This window comes from Peromyscus californicus, unplaced genomic scaffold (genome assembly GCF_007827085.1).
Source record: "Peromyscus californicus insignis strain IS unplaced genomic scaffold, ASM782708v3 Scaffold_5__1_contigs__length_169319896, whole genome shotgun sequence".
Lineage (NCBI taxonomy): Eukaryota > Metazoa > Chordata > Mammalia > Rodentia > Cricetidae > Peromyscus > Peromyscus californicus.
The window spans coordinates 119,392,568-119,410,802 of NW_026294573.1; positions in this window are offsets into that span (position 1 = coordinate 119,392,568).

Below are 18,235 nucleotides of genomic sequence, written 5' to 3' on the forward strand. Positions count from 1 at the left end.
AATTTAGTCTTAAAGTAACATCAATTTTATGCTTCACACAGACATTCCATTAACTCTTTTACCCCAGTGAACTATTTAATTCCCTGTTTCAATGCTATTGCATACATTTCTGAAAAGATTAAAATTCAGAAGCATGTTTAGCATTTAGTGGAAATTACTTTTCCAAAGGCTTTCCTTAAAATAGCTTTTGCAACATATCTTATGATTATATATTCATTTTGCTGTGATTGAAAGATTTTATAACTATCTACCAAATATTTTTGAGTGACTACTAGATTGTTGCACTGTTCCTACTTTGGTCCGAGTGGTATCTGAAAGTTCTTCCCCAAAAGCCACACTTTTTTTTTCTAATTTATTTCTATCAAACTCACAAAGACCATGAATTTAAAGTGTTTTTTGGAAAGGAAATGATGTCTTGGGGCAACTGGATTTGTAGTATTCCTCCTGAGTGTAAAGGCCACATGTAATGTTCTACAATGGAACAATATCTTGTTTTCAGTTTTATGTTTAGACATACTAAAAAATAGATTTTTCTATACTCTTTGATGACTTTCTCTTAAAGAAGTTCATGTCACTCAATGGCCACCATGAGAGTCTGCGCAATAGATATGAGTAAGAAGTGAGAAAAAAGCTACTGTTTAGCTCAGAATTTCAAGATCCATAAGAGAAGACCAATATCTATCAATTATGGGGAACTAAAAGCAAAAATAAATGCACTTTAATTTACATAATTTTCTGAATATTTCATACTCAAGTGTAGTCATGAAGACATATGAGGGTATTGTTCCAGTATAACGAGATCTGGCATTTCAATAAAAACTTGCAAAAGTGATTTGAAAACAAAAGACTACGGAAACAAATGCTCACATGTACAAATTCAAAACAAATGTTTTGGTTCCACCCGCAGGCAAAGGGAAGTAATAGCTCTGCTCATTATAGCGTTTTCCTTTTCATCACCTGAAAGCCTGGTATCCAGGTGGAGCACAGAACTCTGCAGCAGGCACGTTCACTTTAACAATCCCAGACCATTTACAGTGCTGAGCAGATGTGTGTCCAATAACGATGGCTGAATTCATTGCTATATTTATCATTTCACTGAGTAAACATACTCAATTTTTTTTCTTTTGCTTTTGAAAATGTGTTGTTTTCTATAACAACAAACTACTCGGTAGCACAGAGCTTCTTTTTTTTTTTAATTTATTTTGCAATACAATTCAGTTCTACATATCAGCCACGGATTCCCTTGTTCTCCCCCCTCCCGTCCCCCTCACCTTCCCCCCAACCCCCCCCCCCCCCCATTCCCATCTCCTCCAGGGTAAAGCCTTCCCCACAGACTGAGGTCAACCTGGTAGACTCAGTCCAGGTAGGTCTAGTCCGCTCCTCCCAGGCCGAGCCAAACAATCCTGCATAGGCCCCAGGTTTCAAACAGCCAACTCATGCAATGAGCACAAGATCTGGTCCCACTGCCTGGATGCCTCCCAAACAGATCAAGCCAATCAACTGTCTCACCCATTCGGAGGGCCTGATCCAGTGGGGACCCCTCAGCCATTGGTTCATAGTTCATGTGTTTCCATTCATTTGGCTATTTGTCCCTGTGCTTTATCCAACCTTGGTCTCAACTATTCTCGCTCATATAAACCCTCCTCATTCTCACTAATTGGACTCCCAGAGATCCACCCGGGGCCTCGTCATGGATCTCTGCATCCAGATCCCTCAGTAGTTGGATGAGGTTTCTAGCACAACAATTAGGGTGTTTGGCCATCCCATCACCAGAGTAGGTCAGTTCAGGCTGTCTCTTGACCATTGCCAGCAGTCTGTTGGGTTGAGGGAAAGAGAGCTTGGGGGAGCGGGAGATCCCAGCTGGATCAACAACAGAGAGGGAGAACAAGGAATAGGAGACCATGGTAAATGAAGACCACATGAGAATAGGAAGAAGCAAAGTGCTAGAGAGGCCCACAGAAAGCACAGAGCTTCTTACTCAGACCTAATGGTAACATGTCTACTCAGAAATGTCTACTCATCCCCAACATTAGAAATAATATTGTAGAGTGAAAATAACCTACCAAACTACATTAAAAACGGGCTTTGCTCCTGTGGCAAAGTGCAGATGTTTATAAACAAACTTACTATTGTCATGATTTTGCACATAGTATTTAAATAACATGACTCTAGTCATGTTATTTCAGCCAAAACAGTTCTGTGACACAAACAAAGCAGAAGTGGAATCAAGGATCACAGTACTGAACTCATGATTATATTTTATTTTTCAAATGCAGCAGGTAAGAACAGTCACAAACACAAGCATATGACAAGCATTCTCATAACCATTTTCATACAAGAAATTAAAAAGAGTTTCATTAGGACTTTGGAAATGCATAAGATAGTTTCTCATTTTGCCTGTCTATGTCTTTTTACAAAATCATTTCACCATTCTCATTGATGCTCTAGTGGTCATCACTTCTTTACTCTTAGTTTTTTTTTATTTTTTTTATTTTTTTGGGGGGTGGATTTAGCAAGGAGTGGTGTTTAAGTATTTCTACTTATTTTTACATATGTATAAACTTCATTGTCAAAATAAAAGAAAGTATCAGTTTCAGAGTGCGGAAAGATAGAAGGAGTTGGAGAAAAGGGACATGGAAGGTTCTGGAGTGAGGAAAGGGAAGGGAAAAGTGATGTAATTGAATTATCATTAAAATATTTACACTTTTTTCTTTATTGAGAAATTTTGATTCATTTCACATATCAACCACAGATCCCCCTCTCCTTCCTTCTGCTCCCCCCAAACCTTCCCTCCCCAACCCACACTCCATCCCCTCTTCTGAACAGATAAGGCATCCCAAGGTGAGTCAGCAGAGCCTGGTACAGTCAGCTGAGGCAGGACCAAGCCCCTCCCTGAAGCATCAAGGCTGTGCAAGGTGTCCTACCATAGGTAATGGACTCAAAAAAGCCAGCTCAGGCACCAGGGATAGATACTGATCCCATTGCCAGGGTTCCCTTAAACAGACCAAGCTACACAACTGTCTCACTTATGCAGAGGGTATAATCCAGTCCCATGCAGGCTCCACAGTTATTGGTCTAATGTTCTTGAGTTCCCACTAGCTTGGTTCAGTTGTCTCTGTAGATTTCCTCATCATGATCTTGATGCTCCTAGCTCAAAGAATCCCTTTTCCTTCTCTTTGACTGGATTCCTGGAGCTCGGCCTGGTGCTCAGCTGTGGAGCTCTGCATTTGCTTTCATCAGTTACTGGGTGAAGGCTCTATGATGAGACATAGGGTATTCACCATTCTGATTACTGGGATAAATCAGCTCAGTCACACTCTCAATTATTTCTAGAAGTCTAAGATAGGGTCATCATTGTGGACTCCTGGGAATTTTGCTAGCACCATAATGTCTCCCTCTATCAAGATATATTTCTTTGCTCTCCCACTCAACCCTATTCCAGCTCGACCATCCCAGACCTTATATTCTCATCCCCCATCCCCTACTCTATTGCCTCCCTCACCCCCAGTTTATTCATGGAGATCTCCTCTATTTCCCCTTTGCAGGGTGATTCATGCATTCTCTTACAGTTCTACTTGTTAGCTAGTTTCCCTGGCACTGTTTGTCCTTTAATTTACATCTAGTATACACTTATGAGTTAAGTACATACCATGTTTGTCTTTCTGAGTCTGGGTTATCTCATTCAAGTTGACATTTTCTAGTTCTATCCATCTGCCTGCAAATTTCATGATGTCATTGTTTTTTACAACTGTATAATACTCCATTGTGTATGTGTACTGCATTTTCTTTACCCGTTCTTCAGTTCAGGGGCTTCTAGGTTGTTTCCAGGTTCTGGCTATTATGAATAATGCTGCTATGAACATAGTTGAGTAAGTGTCCATGTGGTATGATTGAGCATCTCTTGGGTATATGCCAAAGAGTGGCATAATTGGGTCTTGAGGTAGATTGATTCCCAATTTCCTGAGAAACTGCCATCCTGATTTCCACAGTGGCTGTATGAGTTTGTACTCTCTCCAACAGTGGAGGAGTGTTCTCTTTGCTCTACATCCTCTCCAACATATGTTGCCGTCTGTGTTTTTTTTTTGTTTTTTTGTTTTTTTTTTTTGTTTTTTTCGAGACAGGGTTTCTCTGTGTAGCTTTGTGCCTTTCCTGGAACTCACTTGGTAGCCCAGGCTGGCCTCGAACTCACAGAGATCCGCCTGGCTCTGCCTCCCCAGTGCTGGGATTAAAGGTGTGCGCCACCACCGCCCGGCGTCATCTGTGTTTTTGATCTTAGCCATTCTGACAGGTGTAAGATGGTATCTCAGATTCACTTTCATTTGAATTTCCCTGAGGACTAAGGATGTTGAGCAATTCCTTAATTTTTTTTTTTTTTGGCCATTTGAGATTCTTCTGTTGATAATTCTCTGTTTTGCTCTGTAGCCCATTTTTAGTTGGATTGTTTGGTATTGGTTGTCTAATTTCTTGAGTTCTTTATATATTTTGGAGATCAGCCCTCTCTCAGATGTGGGGTTGGTGAAGATCTTTTCCCATTCTCTAGGCTGTCATTTTGTCTTATTTACCATGTCTTTTGCCTTACAGAAGCTGCTCAGTTTCAGGATGTCCTATTTATTAATTGTCTCTCTCAGTGTCTATTCTACTGGTGTTATATTTAGGAAGTGGTCTCCTGTGCCAATGTGTTCTAGGCTACTTCCTACTTTCTGTTCTGTCAGGTTCAGTGTAGCTGGATTTATGCTGAGCTCTTTGATCCACTTGGACATGAATTTTGTGCATGGCTATAGCTATGGATCTATTTGCAATCTTCTACATGTTGACAACCAGTTATGCAAGCACTGTTTGTTGAAGATGCTTTCTTTTCTCCATTGTACAATTTTGGCTTCTTTGTCAAATATCAGGTGTTCCGAGGTGTATGGATTAATGTTAGGGACTTCAATTCAATTCCGTTGGTCCACATGTTTGTTTTGATGCAAATACCAAGCTGTTTTTGAGGTCAGGGATGGTGATGCCTCCAGGAGTTGCTTTATTATTAATTATTGTTTTAGCTATGTTGGATTTTTTGTTTTTCCATATGAAATTGAGTATTGTTCTTTTGAGGTCTGTGAAGAATTGTGTTGGGATTTGGGTGGGGAGTGCAATGAATTTGTGGATTGCTTTTGGTAAGACCACTATTTTCATTATGTTGGTTCTAACTGCCCATGAGAATGGGAAATCTTTCCATTTTCTGATATCTTCTTCAATTTCTCTCTTCAAAGACTTTACATTCTTGTCATACAGGTTTTTCACTTGCTTAGTTAGAGTTACCCCAAGATATCTTATTTTTTTGTGGCTAATGTAAAAGGTAATGCTTCTCTGATTTCTTTCTTGGCCCATTTATCAATTGTGTATAGGAGAGCTACTGATTTTTTTAATTAATCTTGTACCCTGCTACATTACTGAAGGTGTTTAATAGCTGTAGGAGTTCCCCGGTAGAATTTTGGGGGTCAGTTGTGTATACTATCATAACATCTGCAAATAGCGAAAGTTTGATTTCTTCCCTCCAATTTATATCCCCTTTATCTCCTTTTGTCATCTTATTGCTCTACCTAGAACTTCAAGTACTATATTGAAAAATATGGGGAGAATCAGCAGACTTGGAATTGCTTTGATTTTCTGTTTTAGCTGTCAGCTTGCTGTAAATTGCCTTTATTGTGTTTAGGAATCTTTCTTGTACTCCTGATCCCTCCATGACCTTTATCATGAAGGGATGTTGAATTTTGTTGAAGGCTTTTTCAGCATCTAATGAGATGATCACCTGCTTTCTTCTTTCAGGTTGCTTATACGGTATATTACATTGACAGATTTTTGTATGTTGAACTATCCTTGCCTCTCTGGGATGAACCTTACTTCATCATGTTGGATAAACTTTTTGATGTGTTCTGAGATTCAGATTGCCAGTATTTTATTTAGTATTTTTACATCAGTGTTCATTAGGGGGATTGGTCTGTAATTCTCTTTCTTTGTTGCATCTTTGTGTGGTTTGGGTATCAGGGTAACTGCAGCCTCATAGAAAGAGTTTGGTATTGTCCCTTCTATTTCCATTGTGTGGAACAATTTGAAGAGTATTGGTATTAACTCTTCTTTGAAATTCTGGCAGAATTCTGCACTGAAACCATCAGGTCCTGGGCTTTTATTTATTTATTTTTGGTTGGAACACTTTAATGACTGTTTCTTATAGTTGGAAGTTTTCCTGTGTCCTGCCTGGCCTGCAGTAGGGACAAATCTCTCACCCACAGTCCCACAGCCTTTTATAAAATAGTGATTCAGAGGCTTGTATTATTTATAACTACTTGGCCATCAGCTCAGGGTTATTACTAACTAGCTCTTACACTTGAGTTAACCCATAATTCTTATTTATGCTTAGCCACATGGCTTGATACCTTTTCTTAGATCTGCCTTGTCATCTTACTTACTCTGTGTCTGGCCAGCGACTCCTGACTCAGCCCCTCCTCTTCCCAGAATTCTCCTCATCTGCTCATCCTGTCTATAACTTCTGCCTGGCTATTGGCCAATCAGTGTTTTATTTATCAACCAATCAGTGCAACATATATTCACACCATACAGAACAACATCCCATAGCAGTTTCTATTTCCTTAGGGGTTATAGGTTTGTTTAAATTATTTATCTGATCTTGATTTAATTTTGGTATGTGATACCTATCCAGAAAATTGTCCATTTCCTTTAGATTTGCCAATTTTGTTGAGTACAGGTTTTTGAAGTATGATCTGATGATTCTCTGGATTTCCTTGTTGTCTGTTGTTAAGTCTCCCTTTTCATTTCATATTTTTTTATTTGGATATTTATTCTCTTCCTGACTCATGGTTAGTTTGGATAAAGGTTTGCCTATATTGTTGATTTTCTCAAAGAATCAACTCTTTGTTTCATCGATTCTTTGTATTCTTCTATTTGTTTCTAATTTATTGATTTCAGCCTACAATTTGATTATTTTCTCACATCTATTCTTCCTGAGTGAGTTTGCTTCTTTTTGTTCTAGAGCTTTCACATGTGTGATTAAGTCATTTGTAAGAGATTTCTCCAACTTTTTATGCAGGCATTTAATGCTATGAACTTTTTTCTTCACATAGCTTTCATAGTGTCCCACAAGCTTGGATCTGTTGTCCATTCATTTTCATTGAATTCTAAAAAGTCTTTAATTTCTTTCTTTATTTCTTCCTTGACCCATTGATGGTTCAATTGAGCATTATTCAGCTTCCATGAGTTTATAGGCTTTCTGTAATTTATGTTGTTCTTTAATTCTAACTTTAAGCAAATGATGGTCTGATAAAATATAGGAGGTTATTCTCTTTGCTTTGTGATTGAGTATGTGGTCAATTTTAGAGAATGTTCCATTGGATGCCGAGAAAAAGGTATATTCTTTTGTGTTAGGGTGGAATGTTCTGTAGACTTGTATTAAGTCCAATTGAGTCATAATATTTGTTAGATTCCTTATTTCTCTGTTAAGTTTCTGTCTGGCAGACATTTTCATTGGTAAAAGTGGGGTTTTAAAGTTGCCTTCTATTAGTGTGTGGGGTTTGATTGCAATTTAAGCTTTAGTAATGTTTCTTTTACATTTGTGTGTGCCCTTGCATTTGGGGTATAACTGTTCAGAATTGAGACTTCATCTTGATGGATATTTCCTGTGATGAATGTATAATGTCCTTCCTGATCTCTTTTGATTGATTTTAGATTGAAGTCTATTTTGTTAGATATTAGGATAGCTATACCAGCTTGCTTCTTAAGTATATTTTATTGGAAAGTCTTTTCCCAACCTTTTACTCTGAGGTAGTACTATCTTTGAAGTTGAGGTGTGTTTCTTATGTGCTGCAGAAGGGTGGACCTGGTTTTCATCTCCATTCTGTTAGCCTGTGTCTTTTTATAGGCAAATTGAGTCCATTGATAGTAAGGGATATTGATGAACAGTGTTTTTAATTCCTGTTATATTTTGGTGGTAGTGTGTGTATATTTCTCTTCTTTGGTATTTACTGCTTTGGAATTATCTATTGCCTGTGTTTTCGTGGGTGCATCTAACCTCCTTAGGTTGGAGTTTTCCTTCTAGTGCTTTCTATAGGCCTGGATTTGTGGATAGGTATTGTTTAAATCTGGTTTTGTCTTAGAATATCTTGTGTACTCTGTCTTTGTTGATTGAAAGTTTTGCTGGGTATAGTAGTCATGGTCCCTTAGTGTCTGCATAACGTTTGTCCAGGACCTTCTGGCTTTCAGAGTCTCCATTGAGAAGTCAGGTGTTATTCTGATGGGTCTACCTTTATAAGTCTCTTGGCTGTTTTCCTCTGCAGATCTTAATATTCTTTCTTTATTCTCTATGTTTAGTTATTTGATTACTATGCAGAGAGTATACTTTTTTTGCGGTGGGTCTAGTCTATTTAGTGATCTGTAAATTTCTTGTATCTTCATAGGCATTTCTTTCTTTAGATTGGGAAAGTTTTCTTTGATTTTGTTGAGTATATTTTCTGTGCCTTTGAGCTGATATTCTTCTCTTTCATCTATCCCTATTATTCTTAAGTTTGGCTTTTTCATTGTGTCCCAGATTTTCTGGATGTTTTTCTATTATGACTTTTTTAGCCTTAGTGTTTTCTTTGAATGTTGAATCTATTTCCTCTATCATATCCTCTATGCCAGAGATTCTCTCTTCCATCTCTTGTATTCTGTTGGATATGCTTGCATTTGTAGTTCCTGTATTTTTCATTTCCAGCATTTTCTTGGTTTTTCGTCTTCTTCATTGCTTCAATACCAATTTTCAGGTCTTGAACTATTTCCTTCACCTATTTGGTTGCTTTTTCTTGGTTTTCTTTGTTTTCTTTATGGGATTTATAGATTTCTCCCAATTTTTTGCTTGTCTTTTCCTCAATTTCTTTAAGGGAATTTTTCATTTCCTCTTTAAAGTCCTCTATCATATTCATAAAGTTATTTTTGAGGTTGATTTCTTCTGCGTTGTGATGTTCAGGTCTTGCTGTTGTAGAACCACTAGGTTCTGGTGGTGCCATATTGCTCTTTATGTTGTTGTGTGCATTCTTGCACTTGCATCTACCCATCTCTTCCTCCAATTGGTGCAAGAGGTGTCTGTGTCTGAGGAAGCTGCTCTTGTTCCAATCTATGTTTGCTGTGTTTGTGTTTCAGTGGGCCTCTCTTGATCCAATCAGCACTCTTGGTTCAATCAGCACTCTTGGTCCAATCAGAGCTCTTGGTTCAATCAGAGCTGGCAAATTCTGTCTCAGGTTGCACCTGGTGTTGCGGGGGGATGGGTGGGTTTGTGAAAGAGAGTGCGTTTTATAAATTGAAGGGTCTGATGGGGGTGTTTGTGGGGAGGCCTGCCTACAAGTGTTTTCCCTGCTGGCCTGCAACTGGGGCAGCAATGGAGTGGTGGCAGCATGGATTGTGCCCCAGGGCCTAGATCCTAGAGACAGGACTCTGCAGCTGGGAAAAGTGTTGCTCAAAAATGTTTAGCCGGGCGGTGGTGGCGCACGCCTTTAATCCCAGCACTCGGGAGGCAGAGCCAGGCGGATCTCTGTGAGTTCGAGGCCAGCCTGGGCTACCAAGTGAGTCCCAGGAAAGGCGCAAAACTACACAGAGAAACCCTGTCTCGAAAAAACAAAAACAAACAAACAAAAAAACCCAAAAAAACACAAAAATGTATAGTTTAAGCCAGGTGGGGGCAGCGTATGCCTTTAATCCCAACACTTGGGAGGCAGAGGCAGGCGGATCTCTGTGAGTTCGAGGCTAGCCTGTTCTACAAAGTGAGTTCCAGGAAAGGCGCAAAGCTACACAGAGAAACCCTGTCTCGAACAACCAAAAAAAGAAAAAAAAAAAAAAAGAATAGTTTAAAATTCATTTGTGTATGCAGATTTTTCTGTCTGTCCCTCCTGCCAGCTCCCAAATCATGACATGGAGACTTCTTATTAATTTTGAAAGCATGGTTGATATCTTAGGCTTGTGTTTAACTAGCTCTTATAACTTAAATTAATCCATTTCTAATAATTTACTTTCTGCCTTGTGGCTTTATTACCTTTATTCTGCCCATGCTGCTTTCCTTTTTCCTCTGTGTCTTGCAAGCAACTCCTTGTGGCTTGGCCCTTCTTCTTTTCAGTGGTTTCTCTGTCTCCCAAATCCTACCTAGCTATTGGCTGCTCAGCTTTTTATTAAACCAATCAGAGTAACAAATCTTTACATGGTATAAAAAAATTATTCCACAATATTTTTATTTATTTGTTTATTGAAAATAGGTTCTTCTCATGCAATACATTCATACCATGGTTTTCCCTCCCTCCAAACCTTCCAGCTCTCCCTCCAGCTTCCATTTCCCCTGCATTTACTCCACCCTTGTCTCCCATCAGAAGAGAGTAGGCTGCCAAGACACAGAAACTAAACAGGACACCCCTCCCCCCAAATTAAAATAAGACAAGGCAAAAGTCTTCATTGAAGCTGGACCAGGTAACCCACTAGAAGGAAAGAGTCCCAGAGCAGGCAAAGGAGTCAGAGAAAGACTTGCTCTCACAGATAGAAATCCCAGAAAATCACCAAGCTAATAGCCACAACTTATATGTAGAGGACTTGGCACAGACCCATGCAAATTCTGTGCTTACCTTTTCGGTCTCTGTAAGTCCACCTACACCCTTATTAGTTGATTCAGTTACTTATGTACTCGTGGTGACCTCCATCCCCTCTGATTCTGCCAATCTTTCTACCATCCTTCTTTACAGGATTCCCCAAGCACCATGGGGAGGGACCTGATGGAGACCTTCAATTTAGACTCTTTCAGAATAATGTCTGGCTGTGGTTCTCTGCATTTGCTCCCTTCTATTGTCATAGGAAACCTATCTAATGATGACTAGATAAGACATTGATGTATGAGTAAAGCAGAATATCATTAGGATTCATTTCATTGGCTTTTTTTTTTTAAAGACCAGTCATGTTTGGTTCTAACCTAGGCTTCTGGGCTATCTAGTCTCTGGTTCCTGACCATCCAAGTAATGTTGAGCATGGATTTCCTCTCATGGAGTGGTTCTCAAGTTAAATCTAATATTGGTTGGTAATTTCCATAATTTCTGTGCCACCATTGTCCCAGGTCACCTTGTAGGCCTGACTAATTTTTGGTCAAAGGTTTTGTGGTTGTGTTTCTTTCTATGGTCTCTTTGGTAGCCAGAGAGTACAAGAATGTAGGGTTGAAGGGTCAGTGAAGATACCAGCTCAACTTTTCCCTATTTAATGAGCTTGACAATGGGGCCCTAACTGTAACTTTATGAAGAGAAACCTTCTATCATAGCATCAGCTTGAGTTGTTTGGGAATCCCCACAGGATAGCCTCTTTGAACAACTCAAATGAATGTAACCCAGTACCACCACTGGAAACTTTGCCTGGATATAAGAGATGGCCAGTTAAGACTCCACATCCCCCATTGCTAGAAGTCCTCACTATGACCACCCTCACAGAATCCAGGAGGTTTTCAGTGCATTATACTTCCACACTGCCCCTACAATGCTCCCAAATTCCAGTGAACTTTCTGTACCTCTATCATCTCCATATAGTTAGTTTTAAAATCTTTTTATTGTGCTTTTGCTATGTTGGAATACTCAGGGCCTGCTCTGGTAGGATAGCTATGCTCTAGTGGAGACATATTGTCTGTTTTTGATGTCAGCACAGACTACAGGCTTGTCAAAGTTCACAATGACACCTTTCCATTACAAAATAAAACAGAGGGAGGTGTTGGGAAACCACATTAGTCAGAGGTTGCACTCTACTGTAGCTTAGCAGCTTTTACCAGTCTTGGAACAATATGGAGGACTTCCTTCCCTGCCCCAGTGGGGTGTTCTTGCTCTCTATTTAGCCTTATCTGGAAGAAGTCTCTTGGCTAGATGCCTCACTTATCTCAAGGATGACCCTTGACACAGTTCCTTGCAAATGCTGTTCCCCTACTGCCCACATGGTAACATAGTAATTAAATGACATGCTCTAGCTATGTAGGGCAGTGCTGCCATTAATCAAGCTATATGATAGGAGCAGGCCACTTAATGCAAATTAGGGTTTACCCCAGCCACCACCCAAACCTATATATTCCCTATACTCTGGAATAAAGTTAAGCTGACTCACTGAAGCTGTCTCCCAGAGAGCTATCGCTGCCTTGTTCATAGCCCTTGTACAAAGCTTTCTGTCACTGCTTCTGACCCTTTGTCCTCCTGGACTGGTGGCCAACAGACCCTGAGGAATAAAGATGTCAGAGAGATATATTGTCTGTAACCGATTGTGTTCTTATGCTGGAGTATAAAGGCATCTGAGCTTGAGATGATTATAGGCCTAGGTGTTGATTTCTGTGGTTTTGTTTGTTGTTGTTGGGTAGGTGTTCTGTTCCTTGGTGTGTTTCCTCTCTGAGTTTTTAAAGAGTATGATGACCAAATGTTGCCCGCTTTATTGACATTCTTGGCTGGTGTGTTTGCAGGAAATTGCTGCTGGTGTTGAAGGCTGGGATGCAGGGGTGAGTTGGGGGAGGAAGGTCATGAGGAAATGGTCTATGAGATCCACAGGAGACCTGGGCAGTGGGGAAGGGAAGCTGTAGGTGATGATCTGTTGCAGTGCTAAAGAAGAGACTGAGCGATTAAGTCTATGGGAACAGTGATAGTCAAGAAAGTCTGCAGGCAGCTCATCTGTTTTTCTGTCAGGCATGACCTGTGGTTGAGCAGAGGGAACTTGTTTTAGTTGGGGACTGCGATACAGAAATGAATGGAGTAGGGAGTTCAGGAGGGTGTGGTGTGTGGAATCCATAGGAGATGTGGATAGGGAGGGAAGGGAGGCTGCACCTGGTGCTTTGTTCCAACTCTAGGGATGTGACTGAGGTGTTAAGTGTAGGGGAACAGAGAGAGTGGAGAAGGTCTGGGGGCAGACCACCTGGTATTCTTGCCACATCTTCTCTCTTAATTCCTTTATAGAAAATCTACAGTCCTTTTGTGCAAAGTTGGGTACCACCAAATATATAACTACTGATATAGATATGATAGGATAAAAGGGTAGATTATTGAATCTGCTTTTAAAGAACAACTTGTTTAAAATGTTTTACATTGCTATAGATTTTAGTTTATTGATATAAGTTTAAACTTAATTTTGTTATGCTGTATATATATTTCTACTCTTGTTTGAGGTATTATGTTTATGTAACTCATTTAAATTGTAATGGATAGTTAAAAATATAGATTAATAATTAGTCTTCTATGATAGTCAAACTTGCAGCCATGTTAGTTAAGTTTTCTAGGTATACATAGATATAATTCAATTAGGTAAGTAATCTTCAAACACTTCAAAGACCTACAGAATATGGTATTTAAAATGTTTTAAAAATTTAGACTTTCTGGACAGTGAGACATATCTGCTCCTGACAGCACCAATTTACTTCAGAGAGGAGGATGGGCATTGAAGACACTCTATATGGACTTTATCTTCTTGACAAAAATAGACATTTGGGCAAGAAACTGTTCTTGCCTCGACTGCTTGATCAACTGGATATGCAGGACCCATAGGAAGGTGACCACTAAACTTTGCTTGACATAAATGGTCCTTCAGGTTCCTACTTCACAGAGGAAACTGCCAGACATTCTACAGGATACAGAGAGAAGTGACCAAGAGACTCTAGGCCTGTGGACTGAAGACAGATGCACTAACTTTACAAAAGAACTTTGGATGACTGTCCAGGCTGCCAGCTGTCTCTGTCTACTCTTGCAAGACTCCCGAAAGTTGCTTGCATCCTTTTTGCATTTCTCAGGTAGTATTATATCCTTCTGAGATCTTTGACATAGTTGAAGACTAGATTGTTATAATTTCCTCAGTTTTGATAAAAGATAAGTTAGATATGAAACCTTAGACTCACAAATATAGGATAGATAGGATATCTTCTTTAATTTTGCCAAATACAAATAGACTAGTTATTATAAATAGACTAGATATTGTAACTGTAATTCCTGCTTGATAATTGTTTTGTTATCCGTAATTTTACTAAGTAAAAGTGAAAACCTTCCTTTAAAAAAAAAGAAAAGGGGAAGTGCTGTGGATATCGCTCTGTATAAATAAAATGCTGATTGGCCAGTAGCCAGGCAGGAAGGATAGGCAGGACAAGCAGAGAAGAGAATTCTGGGGAGTGGAAGGCTGAGGCAGAGAGATGCTGCCAGCTGCCGCCATGACAAGTGAGATGAAAGGTACCGGTAAGCCACGAGCCACATGACAACTTATAGACTAATAGAAATGGGTTAATTTAAGATAGAAGAACTAGATCACAAGAAACCTGCCACAGCCATACAGTTTGTAAGCAATATAAGTCTCTGTGTGTTTACTCGGTTGGGTCTGAGCCACTGCAGGACTGACGGATGAGAAATATTTGTCTTGACTGTGAGCCAGGCAAGACTGGAGAAAACTCCATCTACAAACTACTTAAAAATATATGCAATTTAATTATAACATATTTATACTATATACATGTAGCAAACTCTTCCAATAATACCACAATTTTTATATTCAATACCTTTTGGACATTTGAAAGTTCCATATTCCTTACAGTTGTTTATTCTACCAGTATGCCTTTCTAGAGGTAAAATTTCATTATGCTACATTCACACTGGTTAACAACCCAAGCTCCCAAACCAGTCCTGACATTGTTGGAGATTATGTCTTCTCATTTATTAGGAATTAAAGATACTGTGTTAACTGATACAAAGAGTTTAGAATACAGCATAGATCATAATCACTACAGCTTCCATTCTCTTCTACTCATTATCAGCATCATTTTCTTAGACTGCACTTTGTCTTTGTGTCTCAAAACTTCTCTGACCTTTTAAGTGTCACTTCCAAGTCACTGGGTGGAATTCCCTAGTCCTGACCAGCACATTAATTTCAATTAAAGAAATCTCTTTTATTTTAGGAATGTTATGTTTCACACAGAAAACATTTCATTCTGTATAGTAGCTTAGTACAATGCCTACATTTGTTGGCATATCTTTTAAAGTTCAGATACATAAGAACAATAAAAACATTCTCCCACTTTTAGTGAAACACCTATAAAGCAACTGTTTTATATGATAAACATGGGCAAAAAATTTTTGTTCAGTCTCAGAGTTTGACTTTGTATCCAAATGGGAAAAGATTATCTCTGAATTTTTAAAAATAACACCTGTCCTCCTGTTATTTTCCCATTCTTCTAATTGAATCACTCTGTGATAAATATGACATATTCTGTGTGTGGATGTGCATACATGTAAGTGTACTAGGGATACAGCATTGGTGGTAGAGTCAGGTGCTGTATATATGAAGCCTAAGCTTCTCATTAATCACAAAATTCTCCTAAATTCTTCCCAAGCATTTGACGGTTTACACGTTGCTTCCATACCTGGTGTAAATTCAACAAGCATAGACTATCTGGGTTGTATCTACTTTCTTACATGTTTTCTGTCTATCACCAGATTAATTCTTTGTTCATGACATATTAAGTAAACTGTAGCACACATTATCATTGGTCTAAATAATAAAAACCTGGAGTCCGATATCAGGGTAAATGCTGAAGATCAGAGAAGTAAAGGAGCCATAGTCACCTCTTACCTCCATGATTTCTCAGACCCAAAAGGGGGCCAAGCTCTTGTCTCAGACCCACCTTATCACTTCCTCTCTCTGCCCAGCCATATCACTTCCTGTCTGTCTGTACAGACCTCCAGACCTCTATGGTTAACTAATGACTAGCTACACCCTCTAAACTTCAGGTAAGCTTTATTTGTCAGAACACAAACAAAATATCACAACATAAATCTAAATTTTAAAGTTGTACCTTGGAGTCAACACATTTTCAGCCTTGGGTAAATTTGTTAACATTGCTGAATTTACAGTTTTTATATACTATATAATATATACAAATAAATAATACTATATAAAATATAGAGCATATGTATATAATATAAAATATTTAGTATATAATACAAGTGAATAAGCATTTGATTAAAAACTCAACTTGACATATATGCATAATTATATTTGATGTATACTTAAATCATTTTATATATATAATATATATGCATTTATATTGCACATATTTATGCACACTGTATAGTTATGAGTGAAGTGTCTCATGTAGAAAGTAACTTATCATAGGAATGCCCCAAATTATCTTGGGTAAATAAAGGAGCAGCCAGAGGAATTCCATGTAAGATGGTATATTAAAAATTGTCTCCATGTGACATAATGAAGACAGAAAAAAAATACCCTAAAGAGAGTAGAGAAAGAGCACTGATTATAGGCGGGGTGTTAGTACAGCCAGTAGTGTGGAGAAAGAGAAGTAGTGTGGAGAAAGAGAAGTAGTGTGGGGAAAGAGAAGTAGTGTGGGGAAAGAGAAGTAGGTAGCTGAAACTGAGTGGCTGTCTGATGGAGCATGGAATGAAGAAGACTTACTCGACCTATTAGAGGACTATCCACTGGAGCACTCCACACTTCCCAGCCTTAGGTCCAGTGAAAAGTTCTGGTGAGCCAGTGGGGGCCTCTTTCAAAAGGTCAGGGCAACAGTGAAGAGGAGCTCCATCTTGTTCCAGAGGAAACTGCTTCATCCTCTGCATGACATGCTTCAACGTGCCTGTTTTTTTCTTTGCTTTGTCTTCTAGTGGTGGGAATGGTGATATTATCTCTTCAAGTTAGATATCTGTTCTCTGGGATATAAGGCTATTGGGATTATATTCATGTGTTTATATATAACTTCCCAACATCTTATAAATTTTTTCTGAATAATCAAAGGTCTAAATACTTGGGAGAAAAGTTTACCAAATTTTGTTATCATATTCTTATTTAATATTTTTTTCTATTTATCGGAAATAGACTCTTTTCTCATACAATATACCTTAATTACAGTTTCCCAGCCCTCTAGTACTCCCAGTATCTTCCCACCCCCTCAACCTCCTTTCCCTCCGGATCTACTCCTTTTTTGTCTCATTTGCAAAGAGCAGGTTTTCCAGAAGATAACAACTAATCATGGCAAAATAAAATATAGTACGATAAAACTATTATATCAATGGTAGACAAGGCAGCTCAACAGAGTGAAAAAAGACCCAAGAGTAGTCACAAGAATCAGAAACTGACTAGTTCATACACCCACAAGTCCCTTCAAAACATTAATCTGAAAACTATAATGTATATACAGAAGATCTGGTATAGACCCATGTAGACTCTGTTCTTGCTGCTTCCATCTTTATGAGTTTATGTGAGCCTTGACTAGTTGATTCAGAGGGCCGTGTTCAGGTGGTGTCCTCATCCCCTCTGGATCTTACACTCTTTCTGCCTCCTCTTCTGCAGGGTACCATGAGCTTTGATTGGAGGGAAAGGAGGTTTATGGAGACATCCCATTTAGAAGTTTTTTGTTCCAAAGTTTCTGTCTCTGGCTTGTTTGGATAATACCACAATTTCTGTACTACCATTGCACTAGCATATCTTGTAGATAGAACATATTCTTAATATTTTCTGTAATTCTGGCCTTACCTCAAAGTTGTGCATTGTGTTTTTTCTTTTCTATATTTTACATTTAAATACATTTTGAATTCATTTTCTTCAAGTCTTTTAGATTATAGAATAATCATAATTATTTAGCCCTTTTATACTACCCAATATAATTGGATAATGTCAATAATTTCAATGAAACTACTACTGTGGGAATATTCAACAAATAGGAATTTTTTTACTTTTGTTTGCCTTATTTTAATTAATCTGGTTCCTTTGCTATTTTTTACTTGACATATGCAGATATCAATTACTCACCAAAATTTAGGTTGCCTTTTAATTGAATTTTATTATGCTCAGTAAATGTACCATACAAACGTTGTTGTTTCTAATGTTGTGAGGCTGGGCATGTGAGCTATTGGAACTTTCCTTCCCATTGTTTAGTGTGGCCCTGTGAACTATAACAGAAGTAAGCTGACCCAAGGTGCTCCACATTGAGTGCAAAACTCACCTTATATTCACCCCATCATATGACCAATTCTTGAGTATTTTACTATAAACACACATTATAAGCAAGTTTAATAATGTATACATTTTCATTATTTTTAAAAATACATTCCTTTTATCTTCTACTGTGTCCATTATATGTTGTGTTACCATGACATACTTTTTGTGTTTCATGTGCTTTAACATTTCTTACATTTTTAACAGGAAAATGTGATGCTTCTATGTGATTTATTAG